Source organism: Schistocerca serialis, chromosome 5 (assembly GCF_023864345.2).
Source record: "Schistocerca serialis cubense isolate TAMUIC-IGC-003099 chromosome 5, iqSchSeri2.2, whole genome shotgun sequence".
Classification (NCBI taxonomy): domain Eukaryota; kingdom Metazoa; phylum Arthropoda; class Insecta; order Orthoptera; family Acrididae; genus Schistocerca; species Schistocerca serialis.
In genome coordinates this window covers 333,750,538-333,777,564 of record NC_064642.1, presented here as the reverse complement: position 1 = coordinate 333,777,564, position 27,027 = coordinate 333,750,538, and positions in this window count along the sequence as shown.

Genomic DNA, 27,027 nt, shown 5'->3' with positions numbered 1-27,027 from the left:
TCTAAGATAAGTCGTAGGGTCAGTATTGCCTCACGTGTTCCAATATTTCTACAGAATCCAAACTGATCTTTCCCGAGGTCGGCTTCTACCAGTTTTTCCATTCGTCTGTAAAGAATTCGCGTTAGTATATTGCATCCGTGACTTATTAAACTCATTGTCCGGTAATTTTCACGTCTGTCAGCACTTGCTTTCTTTGGGATTGGAATTATTATATTCTTCTTGAAGTCTGAGGGTATTTCGCCTGTATCATACATCTTGCTCACCATATAGTAGAGTTTTGTCAAGAATGGCTCTCCCAAGGCCGTCAGTAGTTCTAACGGAATGTTGTCTACTCCCAGGTCCTTGTTTCGACTTAGGTCTTTCAGTGCTCTGTCAAGCTCTTCACACAGTATCATACCTACCATTTCATGTTCATCTACATCCTCTTCCATTTCCATAATATTGTCCTCAAGTACGTCACCCATGTATAGTCCCTCTATATACTCGTTCCACCTTTCCGCTTTCCCTTCTTTGCTTAGAACTCGGTTTCCATCTGAGCTGTTGATATTCATACAAGTGGTTCTCTTTTCTCCAAAGCTCTCTTTAAATTTCCTGTAGGCAGTATATCTTACCCCTAGTGAGATAAGCCTCTACATCTTTACATTTGTTCTCCAGCCATCCCAGCTTAGCCATTTTGCACTTCCTGTCGATCTCATTTTTGAGACGTTTGTACCCCTTTTTGCCTGCTTCATTTACTGCATTTTTATATTTTCTCCTTTCATCAATAAATTCAATATTTCTTCTGTTACCCAAGGGTTTCTACTAGCCCTCGTGTTTTTACCTACTTGATCCTCTGCTGCCTTCACTACTTCATCTCTCAAAGCTATCCATTCTTCTTCTACTGTATTTCTTTCCCCCATTCCTGTCAATTGTTCCCTTAAACTCTCCCTGAAACTCTGTACAACCTCTGGTTTAGTCGGTTTATCCAAGTCCCATCTCCTTAAACTCCCACCTTTTTGCAGTTTCTTCAGTTTTAATCTACAGTTCATAACCAGTAAATTGTGGTCAGAGTCCACATCTGCCCTTGGAAATGTCTTACAATTTAAAACCTAGTTCCTAAATCTCTGTCTTACCATTATATAATCTATCTGAAACCTGTCAGTATCTCCAGGCTTCTTCCATGTATAGAATCTTCTTTTATGATTCTGGAACCAAGTGTGTGCTATGATTAAGTTGTGCTCTGTGCAAAATTCTACCAGGCGGCTTCCTCTTTCATTTCTTACCCCCAGTGCATATTCACCTACTACGTTTCCTTCTCTCCCTTTTCCTACTACCGAATTCCAGTCGCCAATGAATATTAAATTTTCGTCTCCCTTCACTATCTGAATAATTTATTTTATTTCATCATACATTTCTTCAATTTCTTCGTCATCTGCAGACCTAGTTGGCATATAAACTTGCACTACTGTAGTAGGTGTGGGCTTCGTGTCTATCTCGGACACAATAATGTGTTCACTATGCTGTTTGTAGTAGCTTACCCGCACTTCTATTTTGTTATCTGTTATTAAAACGACTCCTGAATTACCCCTATTTGATTTTATATTTATAACCCTGTATTCGCTTATCCAAAAGTCTTGTTCCGCCTGCCAGCGAACTTCACTAATTGACCTATCCATTTCCCTTTTTAAATTTTCTAACCTACCTGCCCGATTAAGGGATCTGACATTCCACGCTCCGATCCATAGAACGCCAGTTTTCTTTCTCCTGAGAACGACGTCCTCCTGAGTAGTCCCCGCACGGAGATCCGAATGGAGGACTATTTTACCTCCGGAATATTTTACCCAAGAGGACGCCATCATCATTTAACCATACAGTAAAGCTACACGCCCTCGGGAAAAATTACGGCTGTAGTTTCCCCTTGCTTTCAGCTGTTCGCAGTACCAGCACAGCAAGGTCGTTTTGGTTAGTGTTACAATGCCAGATCAGTTAATCATCCAGACTGTTGCCGCTGCAACTACTGAAAAGGCTGCTGCCCCTCTTCAGGAACCACAACTTTGCCTGGCCTGGCAACAGATACCCCTCCGTTGTGGTTGCACCTACGGTACGGCTATCTGTATCACTGCTGAGGCACGCGTGCCTCCCCACCAACGGCAAGGTCCATGGTTCTTGGGGGGGGGGGGGGGGGGGCTCTAAATATTTACTCTGAGAAATTCTCTCGATTTTCTAGTGCGCGCCCGTTGTAATACATATGTGTATTTTTCATGTGGTATATGGAGTCTTGCCCTTTCAGTTTCTTTAAGAACTGCTGTTGGTTTTTACGCTGTTTCAATGTCCTGACATAAAATCACCACGTCGTCTACTTAAGCTGAGAGTCTATCAAAATGCTGTTTCTTCCAAATGACAGTGATTTCTGAATATAAAGCCCTGATGTCAGTGTTCGGCACTCTTCGATTATTTTTCTGAAACATATGTGAAAAATAGTGGAGAGAGACTATCACCGTGCCTCACTGCTGTTTTAGTTTCAAAATTTTCCGAAATTTTTTGCCCTGAATTTTACCTTAGATTTTGTACCATTTAGTGTTTCACCGAAAAGTGCAGTGGCTTTGAGGGCCACACTTTCTTTTTTAAATGTTGAAAGAGAGACTTAAGGTCCACTGACTTACAAGCTTCTTTAAAATCTACGAACGTGCGAGCTACTTTCTTATTATTATCAAGTTTCTGATGCCTGATAATTAGTTCCAGAACAACAAACTGCTGTGGGAAATATCTATCTGGTCAGTAATGTGCTTGATGTTCAGCAGTTTTGCCTTCATGTTGTTGAACTCGGTAAACGGTACATTCAGACAGAATACTGAATGGGATAGAAGAAAGGAAATCCCTGTGCTGGAACATCAGTTCTGTTTTCCTTTTTATGTAGTAGATATTTCAATGGAGTTTTTAAGTGTTTCATTGTTCTTATTCCTTCTTCCATTTCGGCCGTCTATGAATTATGTGAAACAATCTCCTCATGAATTTGTTTCTTTTTTTCCTGCTTTTGGTTCTTTCCTGTATTTCTTGTTTGTCCATACGTAATCTTTTCCTGAAAACATTCTAACCTCCTATTCTTCTTTCGAAAAGTTGGCTTGTCTAAAATTTCTGCTTTCCTTACGTTAATTTCTCGTAACTGCTTCTCCAGGTCCCTGAACTAGCTGATTTGCTTTTTGGAATTTTTGTCGAAATGGTGAAAGATTTGTGTATGAATCTTGCAGAGTTCATTCGAACAAAGTGACCATAAAACGAAATTCCCATTTTTCTGAGAGCATCAGACAGCTTTTTCTGTTTGGGTATATATTTCTTCATTACATTTTCTCACCGACGTATTCCATACTTTTATTGGACCGGGTATTTTCATTAGTACCTTCGTTCCTTTTTCTCTGTTTCTTGAATTTCTATCGCTTTGTTGAGGTTTGAACATTACGCTGCATAATGGCACACCGTTTTTATGTCAGTATTGTAGCGCTGGATTTTTGTTTCTACTAAGAAGGATTTTTATATTGTAAATGTCAACATGTACATCTACATACATACTCCGCTATCCACCATACGGCGCGTGGCGTAGGGTACCTCGTACCACAACTAACATCTTCTCTCCCTGTTCCACTCCCAAACAGAACGAGGGAAAAATGACTGCCTATATGCCTCTGTACGAGCCCTAATCTCTCTTATCTTATCTTTGTGGTCTTTCCGCGAAATGTAAGTTGGTGACAGTAAAATTGTACTGCAGTCAGCCTCAAATGCTGGTTCTCTAAATTTCCTCAGTAGCGATTCACGAGAAGAACGCCTCCTTTCCTCTAGAGACTCCCACCCGAGTTCCTGAATCATTTCCGTGACACTCGCGTGATGATCAGACCTACCAGTAACAAATCTAGCAGCCAGCCTCTGAATTGCTTCTATGTCCTCCCTCAATCCGATCTGATAGGGATCCCAAACGCTCGAGCAGTACTCAAGAATAGGTCGTATTAGTTAGTGATTTATAAGCGGTCTCCTTTACAGATGAAGCACATCTTCCCAAAATTCTAACAATAAACCGAAGACGACCATCCGCCCTCCCCACAACTGCCATTACATGCTTGTCCCACTTTATATCGCTCTGCAATGTTACGCCCAAATATTTAATCGAAGTGACTGTGTCAAGCGCTACATTACTAATGGAGTATTCAAACATTACAGGATTCTTTTTCCTATTCATCTGCATTAATTTACATTTATCTATATTTAGAGTTAGCTGCCATTCTTTACACCAGTCACAAATCCTGTCCAAGTCATCTTGTATCCTCCTACAGTCACTCAACGACGACACGTTCCCGTACACTACAGCATCATCAAATGTCCTTTGTTATTTGAAAAGCCTTTTCTGGGTTGTCTCTTGGACATTATTACTAAAATCCGAGGTAATCGTAGTACATGATGGTGACAGGAAGTTATTTTTAGAGTGGGATGGGAAAAGTAACTTTGACCCCCACCGCCCTCCTGGAGCCCAAACCTCAATCTGCAGCAAAACTCAAAACAAAACCTAAGAGGAGAACGCGAGAAACTTGTGTGGTGCCTAGCCTAGCCTAGAGCGGCGCCTCCCGCATGGGACCCGTCAGAGGTGAGTGGTAGGCAGACAGGGGAGTGAGATGAGGTGTGGTGAGGCGGGGCTGGACTGGACAGTGGGCAGCCGTTAGCGGCGGCTGGCCAGGGGACGACCGGCGATGCGCCGCCAGATAGTGTCACCGCTCACATGGCGGCGGCCGTATCAGCCGGCTGGATCCATCAGCGGTGCTGACAAACAGCCAGATAGCATCTGCCCGCCATTTGGCCGCCGGAACAAAGGCCGCCGCCCCTTGTGTGCCCCCCCTGTGGCGGGATTAGCCCGCTCTGCCATTTGCTACCTGCTGCCAGCTTTCCAGGAGTTCGTATTGTGTGAAGCCTCTTAACATTCCTGTCGCCATGCTTCACTACCTTATTGAGAGTGAAAGACAGGCTTAAGCGGTGTTTACCGCCTTTCAAGACCTTCAGCTACTTTACAGTGTTAGCTCTCACTTCTATTTTAATCAGCGGTTTTCGAACGGAGTGTAGTGTACGGCCTATCGACCACAGAATATGGATTGAGAGAACGCCAAAGAAATAGAAATTATGGAGGTGAAGCACATATGAGATTAGCGATAAATTGCGTACAACGTAATAGACGAATTGAAGTAATTCAGCTACTTTCGAAAAAAAAAAAAAACCCTACAAACGAAGAAAGGAGTACATAAGAAGCATGCTAGTATAGGCAAAGAAGTACCGGTTGGTCAAAAAGTCAGTATAAATTTGAAAACTTAGTAAACCACGGAATAATGTAGATAGAGAGGTAAAAGTTGGCTAACATGCTTGGAATGACATGGGGTTTTATTAGAACGAAAAAAAAAAAAAAAGTTCACAAAATGTCCGACAGAGCTCCTGCGCGCGTCGTTTGCTAATGATCGTGTGTTCAGCCGCCGCTTCCGTGATGCTTGGCCTCCCAGGTCCCCAGACCTCAGTCCGTGCGATTATTGGCTTTGGGTTGACCTGAAGTAGCAAGTGTATCGGGATCGACCGACGTCTCTAGGGATGCTGAAAGACAACATCCGACACCAATGCCTCACCATAACTCCAGACATGCTTTACAGTGCTGTTCACAACATTATTCCTCGACTACAGCTATTGTTAAGGAATGGTGGTCGACATATTGAGCGTTTCCTGTCAAGAACATCATCTTTGCTTTGTCTTACTTTGCTATGCTAATTATTGCTATTCTGATCAGATGAAGCGCCATCTGTCGGACATTTTTTGAACTTTTGTATTTTTTTGGTTCTAATAAAACCCCATGTCATTCCAAGCATGTGTGTCAATTTGTATCTCTCTATCTACATTATTCCGTGATTTATTCAGTTTTCAAATTTATACTGACTTTTTGATCACCCGGTAATTTCTGCCGAAAGGAAGCCTATCAGCCGGCCGGAGTGGCCGAGCGGTTAAAGGCGCTACAGTCTGGAACCGCATGACCGCTACGGTCGCAGGTTCGAATTCTGCCTCGGGCATGGATGTGTGTGATGTCCTTGGGTTAGTTAGGTTTAAGTAGTTCTAAGTTCTAGGGGACTTATGACCACAGCAGTTGAGTCCCATAGTGCTCAGAGCCATTTGAACCATTTTTTAAGCCTATCAGTATCACACATCGGCCTTGATTTCAGGAATAAATTTCTGACAGTGTGCATCAGGAGGACGGCACTGTTTGGAAGTGTATCATGGACTATGTAAAAACCGGAAAAGAAGAGAATCTAAACTTTTAAGACGTGGCGCTATAGAAGAATGTTGAAAATTACATTGTTTGATAAGGTAAAAAATGAGGAGGTTCTAAATAAAATCGGTTAAACCTATAAAGGGTGATTCAAAAAGAGGGGACATTTCATTTGTTTGTTACGGACAAACTATGAAAGATAGAAATGCATTGCTCATGTCCCTGGATAGAGGAAGGTTTAAAGTCTGGCGTTCGCACTGACACTGTAACATACGTTGAACATGAGAACCATGCGTTGCTTCAGAAAAATAGAATCAACAGGTCCCTGTTTATTGAGTCGGCAGCTTCAACAATTCGATTTCTCAGCTCTTGAAGGACAGCTGCCATAAGTGGGATGAGGTTCTGTCTTTAACGTACCCCTGCCGAAAAGAATTGCAAGGTGGGAGATATGGTGACTTTGGAGGCTGAATAAGTGATGAATAAGATCTTGTTGTCCACCTCTTCCTATCGAGAGTTGTGGGATGGTGTTGTTAAGATAACGCCGCAGGTCAAGGTGAAAGTGACGCGAGGAGCAGTCATGAATAAAATAGAAGTCATTGGAATCTTTGTGAAGTTGAGGAAACAACCGATGTTGCAGTATGTCCAGGTATGACAGTCTTGTCACAGTTTTTCCCGCAATAAAGATAGGTTCATAAGCAGCATGAAACGCTTTCAGCCACAGTGAGCCTCTTTCATTTTCGTCGACAACGCCAGGATTTTGTGACCCCCAAATTCTTACATTATGGCGGTTTAGTTAGGCCACAGATAAAACGTCGATTCGTCCGAAAAGATGAGTAGTTCGGAAAACATGTCCTCTTTCATATTCCGGAGAACTGAAATGTAATATTCGTATCTTCTGTTACAGTCGCCGGGAATCAACTGCTGCAGGTGTCGTTCCAGAACAGCCCACACTGTTGTTTGTCGAAGTCGAAGCTCCTGGCCTTTCCCTTTTTTGGACTTCTGACGGCTTCGTCTGAACACATCTCAAATACAGTCGACATTTTCATCAGACCTGAGTGGCCGTCCAATGACCTTCCCTTTGCATGTGGAACCATCTTCCTAGAATATTTTATGCGTGCCCGTATAGAGGCGGCCTCTAGCTGGATCCACGGCGGAATGCACGTTGCACTTGAAGAATGGACTGATTTCACGCAATTTGTAACATACAAATTGATTTATCTGGTGGTGTACTCGCTGTGTTACTAGAAACGAACAGCAGTACTGCAGTGCGAAAACGCTGGATCTTTGTTCATCCACTGACACATGCAATGTGTTTCATCATTTTATAATTTGACTCTAATGAACAGTCAAAATTTGTTTGTTCTTTTTGAATCACTCGGTATATGGAAAACACTCCGTAAAAAATGGACAACAGTGATAGGTTACGTGTTTAGGTATCAGAAAATGACTTCCATTTCACTAGAGGGTGCCGCAGATCCTAAAAACAGTAGGGGAACACGGAGACTGGAATATATTCAACAAAAAAATGGTTCAAATGGCTCTGAGCACTATGGGACTTAACATCTCAGGTCATCAGTCCCCTAGAACTTAGAACTACTTAAACCTAACTAACCTATGAACATCACACACATCCATGCCCGAGGCACTATTCGAACCTGCGACCGTAGCGATCGCGTGGCTCCAAAATGACGCGCCTAGAACCACTCGGCCACAAAGGCCGGCCTTAAGGTAACAGAACTGATACAGTCACTGAGAGACTGCAGACACAAGTCTACTCCATTTCACTTGTCAAACCTAAAATGGTCAACATGCAGATAAAGTATTCCAATGTTTTGATGCTGCAGCATACCACAGATATATATATATTTATAGCCAACTCTTTTATTGCATTCAAAGTAAACTTTCGAAATATCTGTTGCAATGAAAAGGCTGTATTTTGGATTTAGATTAATAAATTTATCAAAATCTGTTGGAGTATATTCATTGCATCTCACAGAATGTATTATACCATTGCGCCTTGCGTCACCACCTGCCTATATACGTACTCCACGGTATTTTTTTACATTTGGTGCCATCGGTAAAGATGGTGCTGATGACTGCGACGCTCCAAGAGGTTGACAGGTTCATCTGTCGAACAGGGAAGATTGTATCCCATGATACAATACGAGCTCTTTGACTCATGAAGTGTGACTGTTGTGTCGTATGTGGAACACCTGAATGAAGCTGACTGACGGAAGTGTGTGGCGTTTTACGTCTTATTTCGATTATTGCTGACGTCGATGTAAAATGGAGAGAGTAAAAACCAGCGCCAACATATATCTTACTCGTCTTGTTACGGGATCACACTGTCATCAGCAGTGTCACATGTCTCCACTTCAGAAAAGTGACGAGAAAATGGTTAGAACAGTTCAAGGAAGCGAGTATTTCTCCGTTGTGTCACAGTGGGTGAAGTGAATCTTGCCCCTATGGAGAAATAGATTGGACGAGGCAATTAGTTTAAACAATCTGCGAAAGATCAGACTAAAGATTTTAGTCACCTCACAAACAACTGTCTGTCACAATTGCCGAATAAATGTGTTCTGTCCTATAAGGTAGTAAAATTATTTGACGAAAGCTAAGGCTACAGTTAAATTAAAGCCTGAAGAAAAGAGAACCATTGAGAGGCGGCATGAGCCCCCTCTCATACTTCTATCTTACTCTGAGTAATTAGATTTTCCTAGACTAATTGCATGCGGTGAAAAGTCGCTATTTTTTCACACGCGGACTTCCCACGCAGCGTCTCTCGTCACCCGGGTGGTCCGGTGACAGGCGGGTTCTGCTGTTTCTTGAAAGGGTTAAGCCGACGGGTGTGAGGGAGTCGAGTGGATGCTTTCCAGACGCCGACATTGTCATAAGAGCGGCGGCGACACGCCCGCAGGGGCCTGACAGAGGGGCTGGGCTAGAGATTCCGTTACTTCGCAGAAACTTAGTGAAAACACTTTCTGGCGGGCTACCAGCGAGGAGTGGGAATGACTTGTGTTCCCAGGGAGTCTTGGCGGGCAAATTACCGCGTTTTCTGCAAAATAATGGCTGTGATTGGCTTGCTCAGGGAATAGCTCCGTGACGTAGCAAAATCAGCGCAGAAATTGGCGCCAAGTACCTCCATTGGTGGAGTAGTAGTGCGTCGGCAATAGAGGGGAATTTTCCGCCGGTTTTAGAGTTGCTGATAGGAACGTTTAACCACGACCACTGTCGTGGGGGCGGCAATGTTCTGTGTTCGGTTTGTACCGGTGCTCTTGCGAGTGTCGGCTCTCGGCTTTCGGTCGGAGTAGGTTACAAGACTGAGATCTCGCTGCTCTGGACAGCCTGCCTTCCGTTGGCTGTCTAATATACTTTCATTTAATTGTAACTGTTTGCTGAAGTTGCTGAAGATTCTACTTCAAAGTAACTTTCCAAGTACAGTTGGCAACTGACCGTTCTGTTGTCCGTCTTGAGCAGTTTTGGCTAAAGATGACTGTACCAGAGTTACTGTGTGACTTCTCTTGTTAAAATCACTCACTGCACCATCCATGATAGTGTACTGAGCCTTCTTCGTCTCCCTCAGAGGCGCATTTGTGTTGCTAGGAAGTCTTTAGTCTGGAACAACCAGACCAGGAGAATTTGTTTCAGGCTATACTCGTGACATTATCGTCACCACGACGGGACGTCGAACCAACCAGCCATCGCCTCCGGTATGCCAGATCGTGTCCTTGCAGTTAAGAAGACAGCTTGGTAATGTACGTCCGCAGCACTGGCAAATCAGGGAATCTTGCTAGGTGATCATCAGAGCTCAGCAGAGCGCGCCTGTTCGTCTTTTCTAACTTTGTTCTGTCTTGGGTGTTCATTGTCTGAGTTATCACTACTGTAGCAGCAATTAATGTAGGGTCAGCTGAGTGCTTCTCTTAAGATTTGAGTTGCAAGGAATTGGATCCACATACCACTTGGTCATAAATGTCCCAATCTAGTTTATGGACAAATTCACCTTCACAGCATTTATTTGAGTATCCAATTTGACGTATTGTAAATGTTTCATGTGTTTTCTTTATTATTTTGAGTTTAGTCATAATAAATCAAATTGTTATTTTGGACAGAATTTTCATTCTGTGGATCGGTAAAGCAGCCATTTCATTTCTCGCTACGTTAATGAAACTTTCCTTTATCAAATTTATTTATATCAAATTAAATTATTGCGGTGCCAAACCCTTTTCTACTCCACTTGCAGGGTCCATTAGAGTCAGTTCGCATTTCTTCTTAATAAAAATGAAATGTCGTGTGACGAGGGTCTCCCGTTGTACGGTAAATAAATTCCCTTACCCCTCCAGAAATATTTTGTAACACCATTGCCGGAAAGCCGTGGCCAGAGATTTGCAGTATTATATTTATGCAAGAATTCCGTTATTACGTTCTTCGTCAGATATGCTTGTACGTTATGGATTGCAGTACTGTGCAAAGTATTCCGAGGAGTGCTGCGCCAGAAAAAGTGTCTGAATAAGCTCGTGAACTGAAACTCAATGAGGACAGACTCTGTTCACCACAAATAACGCGGCATGTTTATCTCGTTTTCGTGGAACTGGGTTTTGAGGGATCCGTTAAGGAAAGGTGAGAACGCCTTGCAACAAGCAGCTGCGATATTTCTGTAGCGATAGGCATTCGAGGAAAAACTGTAAGATACCACAGAGGGTTGCACAAGATAGTGCATGTGTTACAGTGATACGACACAGGGTAAATATTTAGAGCAAAGGTGCAACTAGTTTCCGCTTAGTGCTCTTGAGAGATAGGCCAGTATCAATACTTGTGACATATTTCATTCCTTCCATTGACCTCTACCAACACCAGCAATGGTAGATGGTGATTCCCATAACCGCACAGGGAACAGGAGGTTCGAACACTCCTTAGTAAAAGGTTCCTCGGCTGTAGTGTTGGTTACATGATTCGTAGCAACCTCAAAGCACCAAATGTGTTTTTGTCAATACTGCTACCGGAATTAACCCTAGAAACCTCTTGGAAAATCCTGACACATCTATGGATTAGTACCAAAAACATATTCACTGTGTTACACGCAAGAACGGCACTTCCTTCGATAAATCAGCTATACCTCACTGGTCTTCACTAATGAGGTGTTTAATTGCTACTGGTGATTTTCTATGGCGTTAAGAGTACTCCTTGAATTAATAAGTATTTCTTCATCATTTTTAAACTGACAATACTAACGAAATTTCCATTTGGAAGATATATATGCTTCTCATAAATTATTCATTTCTTGGAAGACGTAATTTTCCAAGGAGTTTCGGATGGTTCTTCGGGTTGTGTACGAAATTTGATTCGAGTAATCCCGAGGGCGTTCTTTTTTTCTTTATGAGTGCCATCATTGTAGTCTACGAATGAATAAAGGAGGGATATTTGGACAGGATGCTACTATAAAGTCAGAATTGTGCCAAACACCTGGATGTAGCAGCACGGATGTCTTGAGATTCATTGTCGAATGTGGAGGCATTAAAGAGAGTGTTACTGACACTGCAACGGGAAAGTGATAACAGAACTTCAATTATTGTTATTCAGATCCGTCTATTATGCAAACGAATCTTACTAATAATGCGCCGTCGTCAGTAGGTACTATTATTTAGGTCTGCAAAATACAAATATGTTTTAATGAATAATAATTATAAGCAAACATGCCTAAAAATTTATATCTGTTGTGATTATCACAAGAAGTACTTATTTTCTGCCAAAACCAGTATAGCGTGTTAATGCGTACTTGGACTCAGGAGAAGAGAGCTTCACAGTGACTTCAATCAAGTGAAAAGAGCGTTATTTCTAGTCAAGATTATCTGATCAGCAAGCAGTGGTTGTAAGTAAAAGTTAAATATATTGTACAAGAAGTAGGTAGTAAAATGGTGATAATCAATTAACCGCCGTTCGACCTGTATGGTAAATTTACAAGACTTGCAATGGTGGTAAACGATAACGTTCTTAAGCGAAAACTAATTCGTGTCCTACCTGTCTTAAGACCTTAAAAGTGTGACCGAGCGAGGCGGCGCAGTGGTTAGACACTGGACTCGCATTCGGGAGGACGACGGTTCAATCCCGCGTCCGGCCATCCTGATTTAGGTTCAAAAATGGTTCAAATGGCTCTGAGCACTATGGGACTCAACTGCTGAGGTCATTAGTCCCCTAGAACTTAGAACTAGTTAAACCTAACTAACCTAAGGACATCACAAACATCCATGCCCGAAGCAGGATTCGAACCTGCGACCGTAGCGGTCTTGCGGTTCCAGACTGCAGCGCCTTTAACCGCACGGCCACTTCGGCCGGCCCTGATTTAGGTTTTCCGTGATTTCCCTAAATCGCTCCAGGCAAATGCCGGGATGCTTCCTTTGAAAGGGCACGGCCGACTTCCTTCCCCATCCTTCCGTAATTCGATGAGACCGATGACCTCGCTGTCTGGTCTCCTTCCCCAAACAACCCAACGCAACCTTAAAAGTGCCAACTGAGCTACAAGCAGCGCATTGTACACTGTTTCTTCGTCTCTTGGCTGCCAAGCCTGAGGTTAAAGAAATCGGTAGACTTCAACAAATGATGTGTTCATCAAGCTGTGCATCAATACAATTCTGCAGCGCGATACTGATTTACATGTACGCATGTAAAATCTGAGAGAAATGTCAAAAATCGGAATACAAACAAGATAAAGTTACTATGCCCTCAGGTCAAACATGGTTAATGAATCTTGTTTTATGTAGCATAATTGGTGTTGGAGGTACATGCGGCAAGACGATTAAGAAATTGCGCCGGCCGGAGTGGCCGAGCGGTTCTAGGCCCTACAATCTGGAACCGCGCGACCGCTACGGTCGCAGGTTCGAATCCTGCCTCGGGCATGGATGTGTGTGTTGTCCTTAGGTTAGTTAGGTTTAAGTAGTTCTGAGTTCTATGGGACTGATGACCTCAGAAGTTAAGTCCCATAGTGCTCAGAGCCATCTGAACCATTTGATTAAGAAATTGCACTATAAATATACCGGAATATCGTTCTGCCTACAGCATTTTTCAAGGGTGTTTTCGATTTTTGACCATACTGGTTCCCAATCTGGAAAGTTACAAACGGACGACATCCCGTTACTGTTACCGTAGCCCTCCGAAGATGATGACTGTTGGGCGCTTATATACTTATCTTACTTAACCGGTAATGATTTGCCAGAAGCTTTGAAGTTACCATAAAGCCACTGCACCTTCTCTTTTCACGATATCATGAGTCGTAGGAAAAGATGTAATCTTTCTTTCTTGGAAAACTGTCACGCTGACAACTAAAACTCAGTGAATGAATAAACCACGGTTACTTATCTCGATGCTATATATAAATAGTCGTAGAGGTCGCTTAATCTTCGACACTCTTTGTTACACAAACAGTTACGTGTGTAAATACTGAGAAGTGAAATCGTCACTCCAAGTGTGACACCTATTAATAACTTTGGAGATTTTAAACGTGCGAAGACATGAATGAGTTACACCGGAAACTGGTTTAACATTTGCGAGAATGTTCAGCCGTTACTGGTTGAGCCTCAGTAGGCAGAACAGGATTAGGCAAAACGTATGCCAGGTTACAAGAGAACCGGTGATATCAGAGTTGTCTTAGATCTACTGTGATGGATGGAAGTCACGAGAAATAATTCCTCGCTAAGCGCACGATCAATCAATTGTGAATTCAGTTGAATGGAAGCCGTAAGAATATGGCAAGAAGGATTTACTCATAGTTTGCGAAATTTTGTTCGACAGAAGTACAGTTGCCAGAAATCACAGTTCCTGTAACCGTTGCAAAATACGAAACGTAGCTGCGCAGTCGCTGTGTTCCGCCCACTGCATTCAAACGACTCACTCGATACTTAGACCGTGCCCCATATGGAGCAGCTGTCTTGATATATGAGTCTGCTTACCGTTTATTTTGTGGGCAAAAATACGGAACAAGAAATTCAGACCGGAACGAAACGCTTACTTATTTGGCATCAGCGACAGAAACTCACTAGTTCCTCGGTTCTGCAGATGTATTAGCATTCCAGAAAGCAAAACACGACTAGTATTATTGGGGACAGTTTTCTGTAGCATACGTCAGATTATTAAGTTAGCTGCTGTGAGTAATGGACCATGGATGGAGGAGTTGCAAACCATTTGAGTTTTCTTGTGGAGTTAATATGTGAAGAACCATCACATGGACTTCAGTCTACGGATAACTCTTTTATAGAGGAACCTATTATGTATGGAGTGTAGTAATGATTCCAATCAATTTACACATTGATTTTAACTTCTATTCGCAAATTTGGCACGATATCCAACAACTCTGTCAATCAATGCCAAGCCGAGTAATTGCTTGCATATGGACCAGAAGTGGACGAACGTGTTACTTTCTTGCTCAATTTGTGAAGCTCTTGCTGTTGAATAAGTAATCCAATTTTTCTCAAATGTAATCGTTTGTTTGGCTCATCATGTACATCTATCAATTTTTGACCCATTCGGATAATTCCTCCGTGGTGCGTCGCCCTGTTCTTACCTTTGTATCTTAATCTACTAACAATAAACTTGGCTGTTTCCAACAGTCTCTTATGTCTGAAATGCAGAAACTGCTAGTAAAGAATCCCAGTGACACGTGTGTGCCAGATATAGAAAATAATTACAAATGTTTCCCGAAAAAGCTTTCACGGGAAAACTTTGTTGATCAGATCTAACAGCAAGGTTTTCTTAGTACCAAATTTGATTATTCCCATTATTAAAACGTCTAACACTCATAATGCCGGCCTTATCTGCGAATAGCTCTTGTATATATGGAAGCCAGCATCATTAGCATTTTAAAGAGAGAAATAACCAATAAATTCCAGGTGCGAAATCTTCCGGTCCTTGTATCTATATATTATGAAGGGTGTCTGCGTAAAGGTTTTCATACCATCCTAACGGTTACTTGGGTTGAGCCCACTGTACACTGTTGGCCATTACAGCTGCAACACCATGAATACAGCAGGGAACGAACGTGAAACTGGCGTGATGTGTGCTTCATTCTTCAGTATTCAAAAGAGTGGCATTCCAAGCAACCGCCCGAAAATAGGTTGGATTAACGCATTCTCCATTCCGTATACCAGAAAGATTACGCGGCGGGTATCTCATTCCGAAATCCCATTTGCATGTTGTTTGTTTGTGAGCAGATCGTGTTAAGCCCCTCGTGTCAGGAGGAGGAATATCTATCAGTACGTCGTGTCGGAACTCAACAGCAGCTGTTTACCGAATTTTCTGGTGCTGATTATGATTTCACAAGTTCACGACTGTTGTACAATTGCGGAATCGTTGGGTTTAGGGATACCGCACTCAAGGCCATGCGGCCCCACGCGAATAACGGGTGAGAGGACAAAGATTTTCGTTCTGACACGCAGGATCGTACAGCAATGCCACACGTCTTGTATCAGAAATATATTCAGCAAGACAAGTATCGACAAGAATACAGCGGTGAGGTCTGGAGCAATCGTGTACTGGCTGTACGGCAACCACTGTTGCAGCTTCCCTTGACGTAACAGCACTGTCGCTGGTTCACCCAACGACAAAAGTAGATATAAGAGCGGCATTTCGTTGTCTTTTCGAACGAGTCTCATTTCTGCGTACAGCATCACTATGGACGCATCCTTGTATGACGCCTCGTAGAACACCCAACGATTGCGGACTGCATAGCAAATGTGCTCATCGCCTGGCGTGATAGTATAGGATGGCACTGTGTATACAACAGCATTATCTCTGGTTTCTATAGTCGGCAGTTTTGATAGTAGACGTGTTAAGGTTGGTGTCTGTGCCCCAAAAAATGGCTCTGAGCACTATGGGACTCAACTGCTGTGGTCATAAGTCCCCTAGAACTTAGAACTACTTAAACCTAACTAACGTAAGGACATCACACACATCCATGCCCGAGGCAGGATTCGAACCTGCGACCGTAGCGGTCGTGTGTCTGTGCCCCATCTTCGAGATCTTCTTACAACAAGTTAACCTAAGACCACATGTTAATCGTGCTGTCCTGACTTTCCTCGCTGCAAGATGGTGTTCGACTGTCGCCTTGACCAGTAAGTTCCCCATATAGTTCACCAGCTGAAATCACCTGGTCGTGAGTTGCCGAGAGACTGCCATACCACCACTCGTTAATTATTAAATTTGTTGACCGCTAGATTTGAGTTAAATCAGCATGGAATGATTTGTCCATCTCTGCCATCCAAGGTTTATTCGACTCGGTGCCTTGGTGGGTTGTCGCTGTTGTTCCTGCTAGAGGTAGTGTAGTAAATCTCTCGCTTTGTATGTGCCTAAAGTCACTCATAAATTTATATTTGCTTCCACATACTGTCCACGCACAAGAAGCAAAGTTTATTTATTTCCTGGAGTTGCTACTGTAATAGTAATGAGCGTACATGCAACAGCATGCATGCTGATAATACCTAATTAAGTACAGCTCTCTACGAATCGCCCTCAAAATATGGGGTCGTCACATAACATCTCCCACCAACAACAAGATCACAGTGAAGACTTCGACTGTGTCACTTTAGCACAGTTACTCGCTTCACCATAGCACACAGCCATGTCAGTGAGCTCGAATCACTGCCTCTTATACAAACTATGACAACTGGTAAAGGGACAACGAATGCTTGGAAGCAGAAGAGCAAATAATTGACAGTTAATTACGACGAGTTGCGTACCAGACAAATATGCCGTACTCTTGCAGGTAACTCTATATTTACGCAGCTGAAATCGACATGCTCCTTTAGAAAAAAAAAAGATCCTTTGTGAGTGATTCGTCCTGTTCGAAAGTTGGTGAGTAATTAAATAACATCTGGCATTGTTGGCTGGGATATCCCAGGAGATGCATTCAACCACACAGGAAGTTGTGTTCTTCTGTACGCACATTGGCTCCTTGCCTTGCTCATGTTTGAGACCTGTGTAATAACTGTATTAGTAAAGTGTAATGGATACTTGTATAGAATTTGTGCTGTATGAAGATAATGAAAGAAGCGAGATGGTGAAACACACTGCCGACACATAGCACCAGGGGGCCGGCCAAGCTTAACACTCTCAGCCGTCGGACGGATTATCATCAACAGTGTCAAATGCGTTCACTTCATGAGACACTCCAGAGAGGTTTGTAATTTAGTTCGGGACACTGGCGTGAAGATTGTTGATCATGAATTTACCGCCATCAGCTCTCCTCCAGTGACGGTAAAATATTGGTGGTGAAAATTTCTTGCACCATCGGGATTCAAACCGTGTCATCTTTGAACAGAGCGTTATCGCACAGGTGTGCGTAGGCGATGAGGGTTATGGAGGGGGCAGCTGAGTCAGTGCATAAATTATTGATTATTATCAGGCGTGTGCCATGATTGTGGCGAACACCTCTCCCCCATCAAAAAGAAAAAAGAAAAATCACTGTAAGCATCATTGGTGGAAACCAGTTATTAATATTTGTTTGTATTGTCCAGGCAGCTGCAGTCGTTTACGTGACACGATGTTTCGCCTGCGTAACTTCCAGTCATATTTTTGCAGCCTGTATGCACTCTCCAGTCTCCTACGTATTTAGTCACATAAGTATGCTAATATACCGCACACAACAAATAAATGTTATTTTTTAAGGAGTTATTATGGTCAGCAAATGATGGCAAGGTACACCATAGAGACACCTTGTTATATAAACGACAGCACGCGGCTGCATACCCGAGAACAATACAAACAGTTGGTCCCTCGGGATAACTTAAAGTCACGCTGGTTATTATGATTATATTTAAACATTTTACATATTTTATGGTAAGTGCGTCATGTTAATAGATAACTGTTCGGCTGAAACCGTTTCTTGGCAGACACTATGAAGAATAGCAAAAAATAATGGTCACAAGCCCACCATAGTCGACAAAATTTATACCAGGAATAGACACACAAACAAAAATAAAATAAAAGGCATTACCTTGATTATGGCCGATTATAGCAAAAATATTCAACTCGACATCATACCACGCTGGAGAAAATTTTTAGACAAAATCGACTTGCACTTCAGAGAACCATTCTAAAAACAGGCCTCGGACACACAACACATTATCTTCACAAGTTTACCGTGTTATAGTACAGCGCTTTAAATTTACACTTTTAGGTGTTTATGAATTTAAATGCGATAGCTGTGAATAGTTTTACATACGACAAACAAAACGAAATTTTAAAAAAAGGTTTAAAGAACATCTGAGTGTGACTATCCTGAACTTATGTTCAGTTAATACACATTTAAAAGAATAAAATCACATAGTGGGTGACATGACAAAACGTCTATCAGTCGTGCATATTGTCGAAAAAGGCAGCTATTTGCAGGACGAGCCACCCCGTACTACTTTGAATTAGCAACCTCTCATCGACTGCGAAGGCAGATGCTTTTGTGCGCACAATATTATGTGACCTGCTGCTCCGCGGTGACGGAATGGTAACTATAATTCAGAAGCAGCAACGATGGTCCTAAAAGTAATATATGGGCTCTAAAAAAGAAGTAGAAAACATTTTTGTGGTCTGCTGAACGACGATATTGTATCGTACACTCAAGCCCCAAAGAAACCGGTACAGGCATGCGTATTGAGGTACAGAGATATGTAAACAGGCAGAATACGATGCTGCAGTCGTGAACGCCTATATAAGACAACTATCTGGCGCATTTATTAGATCGGTTACTGCTGCTACAATGGCAGGTTCTCAAGATTTAAGTCAGTCTGAACGTGGTGTTATAGTCGGCTCACGAGTGCTGGGACACAGCATCTTCAAGATAGCGATGAAGTGGGGATTTTACCGTACGACAATTTCACCAGTGTACCGTGAATATCAGGAATCCGTTAAAAGATAAAATCTCCGCATCGCTGTGGCCGGAAAAAGATCCTGAAAGAACGGGTCCAACGACGACTACAGAGAATCGTTCAAGGTGACAGAAGTGCAATCCTTCCGCAAATTGCTGCATATTTCAATGCTGGGCCATCGACAAGCTTAGCGTGCGAACCATTCAACTAAACATCATCGATATGAACTTTCGGAGCCGAAGGCCCACTCGTGTACCCCTAACGACTGCATGACATAAAGCTTTACACCTCGCCTGGGGCCGTCAACACCGAAATTGGACCGTGAATGACTGGAAACGTGTTGCCTGGTCGGACGAGTGTCTTTTCAAATTGTATCGGGCGGCTGGACGTGTACTGTTATGATCTCATGACTCCATCGACCTTGTATGTTAGCAGGAGACTGTTCGAGCTGGTAGAGGCTCTGCAATGGTGTGCGCAAGTGCAGTTAGGACCCCTGGTACATCTAGATATGACTCTGGAAGGTGACATGTACGTAAGCATCGTGTCTGATCACCTGCATCCAATCATATCCATTGTGCATTCCGACCGACTTGGGCAATTCCAGGAGGACACACATCCAGAATTCTTCTGAGTTTGAACATTTCCGTTGGCCACCAAACTTCCCTGACATGAACATTATTGAGCATACCTGGGATGCCTTCCAACGTACTGTTCAGAAGAGACCTAAACCCACTCGTAATCTTACAGGTTTATGGACAGCCCTGCAGGATTCATGGTGTCAATCCCCTCCAGCACTGCTTCAGACATTACTCGCGTCCATGGCACGTCGTGTTGCGGCACTTCTGTGTGCTCGCGGGGGCCCTGCACGATATTAGGCAGCTGTACTACATTCTTTGGCTCTTTAGTATATATTTATTATAAGTAGCATACTATAAGAAAACGTGTCTTTTACAATGTAGATACTCCCGATGATGGGCAATGCCAGAAACTAGCCCTGTAAAATAAAAGTACTACCAACAAATAGCGTCTGTCAAAAAACTAATTATTAATATGTTATATTTACAGTTTCTTCTAGCTCCACGGCACCACACGTACAAGGTATTTTATTGTTACGAGTACCAATATCAAAATCCTAGACATCTACGAGGCATGAAATGTGATAGTGATAACAAGCTACATTTCTATATTTTGGACTTTGGACGGGGAACGAGGAGGGCAGAAAAAATCTGTATCTCCCCCCTCCCCCTCTCCAGAGCCGAACCCTAGATCCTCGCCTGATTGTTACGTATTTCACCTTTCCTGAAGCTTTCGAAGTTGATATTTTTCCTGAAGAAAGAATTTTCCTCCTGCATTAAGTGATACCAGCATGAGTAAGTGTAAGGTTGCGGCACTCTATTTAGAAGAAAGATCTGGGTGCTAACGGTGCCAAGGTCATCAGAAACGGTGCACGAGCTCTGACTGATGAAGGATAGAGAAGGAAGGCGGCTGTGCCTATTCCAAAGGAACCAACCTGGCGTTTCTCTTAAGGGCAGATGGTGGGCAACATAGCGAAGAAAATTCGATAGTCTTATTATTGCTTCATTTCTTAGATTGAAGCTTTCAGAAGACATCTCAAAGTTTCATAAGCTAAATCTGACCAGAAATATGTTTTAAAACGCCTTCCGTGCTATGATCCACACCTTCTTTACGCTACACCTTTTTGTGTTAATTTTACGGTTACACAATCTAAACAAACTGCAGATATATACAGACGGCTGTGAAAGAACTGTACGCCAAGAAATTAAATTATGGAAAGCCTCTGGAAAGAGATAACACAGGGACAGGCAAATAAATTCACATATTATAAATATGCTATGAAGAATCCATCAGGACAATGTACATAATGTTAAAACAGGGCTACGAGCAGTGTGAGCAATGTGACTTCTGAAATTTTCCCGGCATAGTTCTTCTTCCAGTAATTTTCGGGTTTGCAGCCGGATCCCATCAACATTCTGCCACGATATTTCGGCCCAGAGACGTCCGGCCATCCTCAGGTGAGTAGACGAATACTGAAGAGACCTGATGCATTCATGGTATTTATAGCGAACTCCGCATGCGAATCGTACTGGCAGTTTACGGCGCATGCGTAGGAGGTGACATAAGCGAGGCAGCCAAGTTGTGTGTGCTGCCCTCAGTGGTGAAGTAAGAACAATCTAATCGCTGACTATCGGCTGCGCATGTCAATTCCGTTGTGACCACATAATTTTAATAATCGAATTCCAAGTTTTATCCATCTGAAAGCTGTTGTCACGATTTATTAAATTATCAGGAAACGTATTTCCACTGATTCCGAAATTACAGAATCCCGGAAGCTGGAAACCGGTGCTAAAATTAAGGTAATTCTTCGGTCCTTTTGGCAAGGGAAGCCTACAACGAGAAAATATATAGTCAACTTTGTGATTCTTTGTACCGTAATATCGAAAAGGATCCAACGAGCCGTATATCCAGAAAAACTGACACTCTTTTGAATGATATTTCTTTACCTGAACAAGTTATCAAGATGCTGAGAGCACACAATGGAGTTCCACCAAGACTGTATGGGCTGCCCAAGATTCGCAAGGATGGCGTTCCTACGACTGATAATGAGCAATATTGGTGTTTCTGAGGAGGAGGAGGATATTAGTGTTTAACGTCCCGTCGACAACGTGGTCATTAGAGACGAAGCTCGGGTGAGGGAAGGATGGGGAAGGAAATCGGCCGTGCCCTTTCAAAGGAACCATCCCGGCATTTGCCTGAAGCGATTTAGGGAAATCACGGAAAACCCAAATCAGGATGGCTGGAGACGGGATTGAACCATCGTCCTCCCGAATGCGAGTCCAGTGTGCTAACCACTGCGCCACCTCGCTCGGTGGTGCTTCCGAATATTCGACTGGAAAACATCTGCCCTCCTTACTCAAGCCGTATGTGGGCAAGTGCTGCCACCATATCCGTCATTCCAAGGATTTTATCAATCGTTTGAAGACTGTTAAGCTGAGCAGCTCGGATTTACTAGCTAGCTTCGGTGTGGTCTCACTTTTTACCAAAGTGCCTTTATTTGACTCGCTACATCTTATTGGTAACTTGTTCAGTAAAGATTTGACGGCTTTGTTTGAACATACTCTCTCCTCAACTTATTTTTTATTTAATAACGAATTTTTTTTAAGGAACTGACGGTGTCGCCATTGGGAGTCCATTGTCCCCTGTGGTAGCTAATCTTTTTATGGAAGACTCTGAGGAGACAGCTCTTGAGTCTGCTGTCTTAAAGCCTACGATTTTCTGGCGTTACGTAGATGATACTTTCGTTTTATGGCCTCATGGCAGACAAGGACTGGAAAAATTCCTTCGTCATTTAAACTTTTTGCATGAGAACATCAAGTTTACTATGGAGATAGAGAAAGATGTGACTTTACCCTTTCTAGAGGTGTTAGTACGCTGTAATAATGATGTGTGTTTGGGGCATTCGATGTACAGAAAACCCACACATACAGGTCTATATCTTCAGACGTCCAGCTGCCATCACCCCGCACAACCCGCCGGTTTCCGTAGTACCTTAATTCATCGGGCGCCCGTAATATCGGATGCTGATAGCCTTCACGAAGAATTAGAGCATCTGGTGAAGGTTTTCAAAAAGCATGGATATACTTCGCGTCAGATCCGGAAGGACATGCACATTTATGATAACAAGAAGCAACTCCCTGAGGAGACTGATGACGACTATAAATCCACTGTGTTCCTTCCATGTGTCGGGAACCTGTCTTCTAAAATAGGCAGATTGCTTAGGAAGAATAGTATTAATGTCATCTTCCGTCCGCCAGAAAAGAGCAGGGCCTTAGTCGGATCCATTAAAGTCGATTTACAAATGAGAATGGGGGGTGTTTGTAAGATTCCCTGTGAGTGTGGCTCTGCATGTATAGGTCAGACGACACGAACGGTCCAGGAACGCTGTGTAGAACACGAAACACACACCCGTCTGGGGCAGCCTTTAAAATCAGCAGTAGCAGAACACTGCATTTCCATGTGACATCCATTGGCATACAATAATACTAAAATTTTAGCACCGGTTTCCAGCTTCTGGGACTCTGTAATTAAAGAATCCGGGGAAATACTTCTTGCTTATAATTTAATGAATCGTGATAACAGCTTTCAGCTGCATAAAAATTGAAATCCGATTGTTAAAATTATGCGGTCACAACGGAATCGACATGCTCAGTCGATACTCCGTGATTACATTGTTCTTCCTTCACCACTGAGGGCACCACACGCAACTTGGCTGCCTCCTAACACCTCCTAACACATACCTGTAAACCGCCAGCACGATTCGCATGCGCAGAATTCGCTATAAATACCATGACTACATCAGGCCTCTTCAGTACTTCGTCTACTCACCTGAGGATGGCCGGACGTCTCTGGGTCGAAATATCGTGGCAGAATGTTGATAGGATCCGGCTGTAACCCCGAAAATTGCTGATAGCAGTGTGAGCAACATTCTTCCACGATCTTTCCACACATGAGAACCTTAGGACTTTCTTTGTGACATATAGTGGTGCAAATATTTTCTGGAAGAAATCAGTTGTAAGCCATACACCCATAAGCATGTTTTGTCGTTTTTTGTTTTAAATGTTGTAAAGCCAACTTTCAGATACACTATGTGATCAAAAGTATCCGGGCATCTGGCTGAAAATCACTTAAAGATTCGTGGCACCCTCCATCGGTAATGCTTGAATTCAATATGGTGTTCGCCCACCCTTAGCCTTGATGACAGCTTCCAATCTTGTAGGCATACGTTCAATCAGATGCTGGAAGGTCTCTTGGGGAATGGCAGCCCATTCTTCACGCAGTGCTGCACTGAGGAGAGGTATCGATGTCGATTGGTGCGGCCTGGTACGATGTCGGCGTTCCAAAACATCCCAAAGCTGTTCTATATGGTTCAGGTCAGGACTCTGTGTAGGCCAGTCAATTACAGGGATGTCATTGTCGTGTAACCACTCCGCCACAGGCTGTGCATTATGAACAGGTGCTCTATCGTGTTTAAAGATGTAGTCGCCACCCCGAATTGCTTTTCAACAGTGGGAAGCAGGAAGTTGCTTAGAACATCAATGTAAGCCTGTACTGTGATAGTACCACGCAGAACAACATGGGGTGCCAACCTCCTACATGAAAAACACGACTACACCATAGCACCACCGTCTCCGAATTTTACTATTGGAGCTACACACCTTGCCAGATGACGTTCACCGGGCATTCACCATACCAACATCCTACCATCGGATCGCCACATTGTGTACAGTGACTCGTCATTCCACACAACATTTTTCCACTGTTCAATCGTCCAGTGTTTACGCTCCTTACACCAAGCGAGGCGTCATTCGGCATTTACCGGCGTGATGGATAGCCTATGTGCAGCCGCTCGACCATGAAATCCAAGCCTGACTGTCATAGTACTTGCATTGGATCCTGATGCAGTTTGGAATTCCTGTGTGGTGGCCTGGATAGATGTCTGCCTATTACGCATTACGATCCTCTTCAAATTTCGGCGGTATTTGTCAGTCAACAGACGAGGTCGGCCTGTACGTTTTTGTACTGTAAGTACGTGTCCCTTCACGTTTCCATTTCACTATCACATCGGAAAAAGTGGACCTAGGGATGATTAGGTGTGTGGAAATCTTGGGTACAGACGTATGACACAAGTGACACCCAGTCACCTAGCCACGTTCGAAGTCCGTTTTCTTTCACAGTGAAGATACCCAGAAGCAACGGTGAAGCACAACTTGATAAAGCCCAGGCAACAGAAGAATGTATGAAAAAGTTGGCTAGGCAAAGGAGGCGTGGAAAGAGAGAGAACACTCCAGAAAGACAAGGTAGAGAATGGTGATTATAGATATGGACAACGTTGGTAACTGTAAGAATGGCAATACTGTTTATAAATAATTCCGTTAATTCTTGGTAGAACAATTCCATATTTATGGTTGAATAACAAGTGCGCTCTTTCTGTTCTACTGATTTTTGTTTATTTCAAACTAGTTTTCAGGTTATTGGGCCATATTCAGGAAACAATTGGCTGGCTAGTTTGAAATAAACGAAAATCAGTAGAACAGAAACAGAGTAATTATTATTCACCCTGACGATGGCAATGTTGATAAAATTGAAATAAAACTTTAATTGAGATATGCTGTAGGCTAAGCGATTTTTTGAGGTGTAATGTACCTTTTCTTAGAAACTATGAAAGCTAAGTTCCTGAAATTTGACTTCTCAAGAATCATTTACTAAACAACCAAGTGCAACACTTAATCTTGTGTCCGAGGAAAGAAGTATTTTATTGTACGAGAAAAATAGAGCCGTCTCGGTTAAAATAAAACTGAAAGATTAGTTTGAAAGTAACTGTGAGCTTAAACAAAAATGGGTTTCACAGGTTTCACCAGGGATGCGAATGGAAATCGTAAAGTTTTAGCTCTAATGATTCTTTAGTTTATGGGAAAAGGTACATTATATGTAAACTGCTAATCAAATATTCAAACTCTTTTAAAATGAATGTATCTGAAGACTGAGAAAAACTGAATGTTTTTGAAAGAAAAGTAATGAGAAAAATCTGGTGACCTGCGTTGGAGAATGGCGTATGGAGAATTCGAAAGAACCGTGAAATTTATCAGTTAATGAAGCAACCCATTATCATCCAGAAATTAAAAAGTAGGAGACTGCAATGGGCTGGACATGTGGCCAGAATGGAAAACAACAGAATCACCAAGAAAGCATTTGAAGGAACTCTCCAGGCAACAAGACCATTGGGCCGACCTCGCACAAGGTGGAAAGATGACATAGAGAAGGACATCGCAGCATTACGAATTTCCGCAGGGTGGAGAGAGGCTGCAAGAGATATAAGGCGGTGGAAGGAGATCGTTGATGCAGCGCGTGTTCTACAGGGCCTGTGATCGCTGAGAAGAGAAGAGAGAGAGACCCGAAGATTATCAAACAAAAACTGTACACATTATCGTGCACTATGTTGTAATAACAGCCTCAGTTTTTAACAGTTCACCTGTAGTATTTTAGGATATATAAATGTATAGAAGTCAGCATGCATTTTGGCATACATCTGCCCTTAAGCGATTTAGGGAAGACACTGAAGACCTAAATCCGGATGAGCAGACGGGGATTGACTGGGGTGGCCAGGGAGGAAACCGACTACTGTGACTTACCACTGAGCCCTCTCGATTCAAATGGTTCAAATGGCTCTGAGCACCATGGGACTCAACTGCTGAGGTCATTAGTCCCCTAGAACTTAGAACTAGTTAAACCTAACTAACCTAAGGACATCACAAACATCCATGCCCGAGGCAGGATTCGAACCTGCGACCGTAGCGGTCTTGCGGTTCCAGACTGCAGCGCCTTTAACCGCACGGCCACTACGGCCAGAACCGCTGTGCCACCACGGCCGGCGAGCCCTCTCGCTCGACGATATTCTCTCCAGAGTTCATCAGACCACGATATACGATATCGGATTTTCCTTAAACACCTGAGAACGCTGTCCTCATGTCTTCGGCTGCCGATGTGAGCGTTTTCACGGTGTAAGCCGGCAGGGGACGACCAGTAAATCAGCGTCTGCCTACCTACCGCCTGTGCTAGCGGACCTCATCGCGACCTTTCGCCACAGCTGCCCACTGGCCGCTGCCCCGGCAAGTGGCGCAGCCCCCGGGAATTCCTGGAGCGTGTCGGCGCTCTCGGCGCTCTGCCCTCGCGCTTTTTGCCGCCGCGCAGCTGTGAAGCCCGCGACGCGGCGAAGCCAGACGAGGCGAGACCGGCAGCGCCGTACGGCTGTGGTCGGGACGTCTGCGCCGCTGCCGGGCGTGCCGACAGCCAATTAAGCGCAGCCAGCCGCGTAAAAGCGTCGCCTCCAGCCTCCGGCGTCCAGTCTTC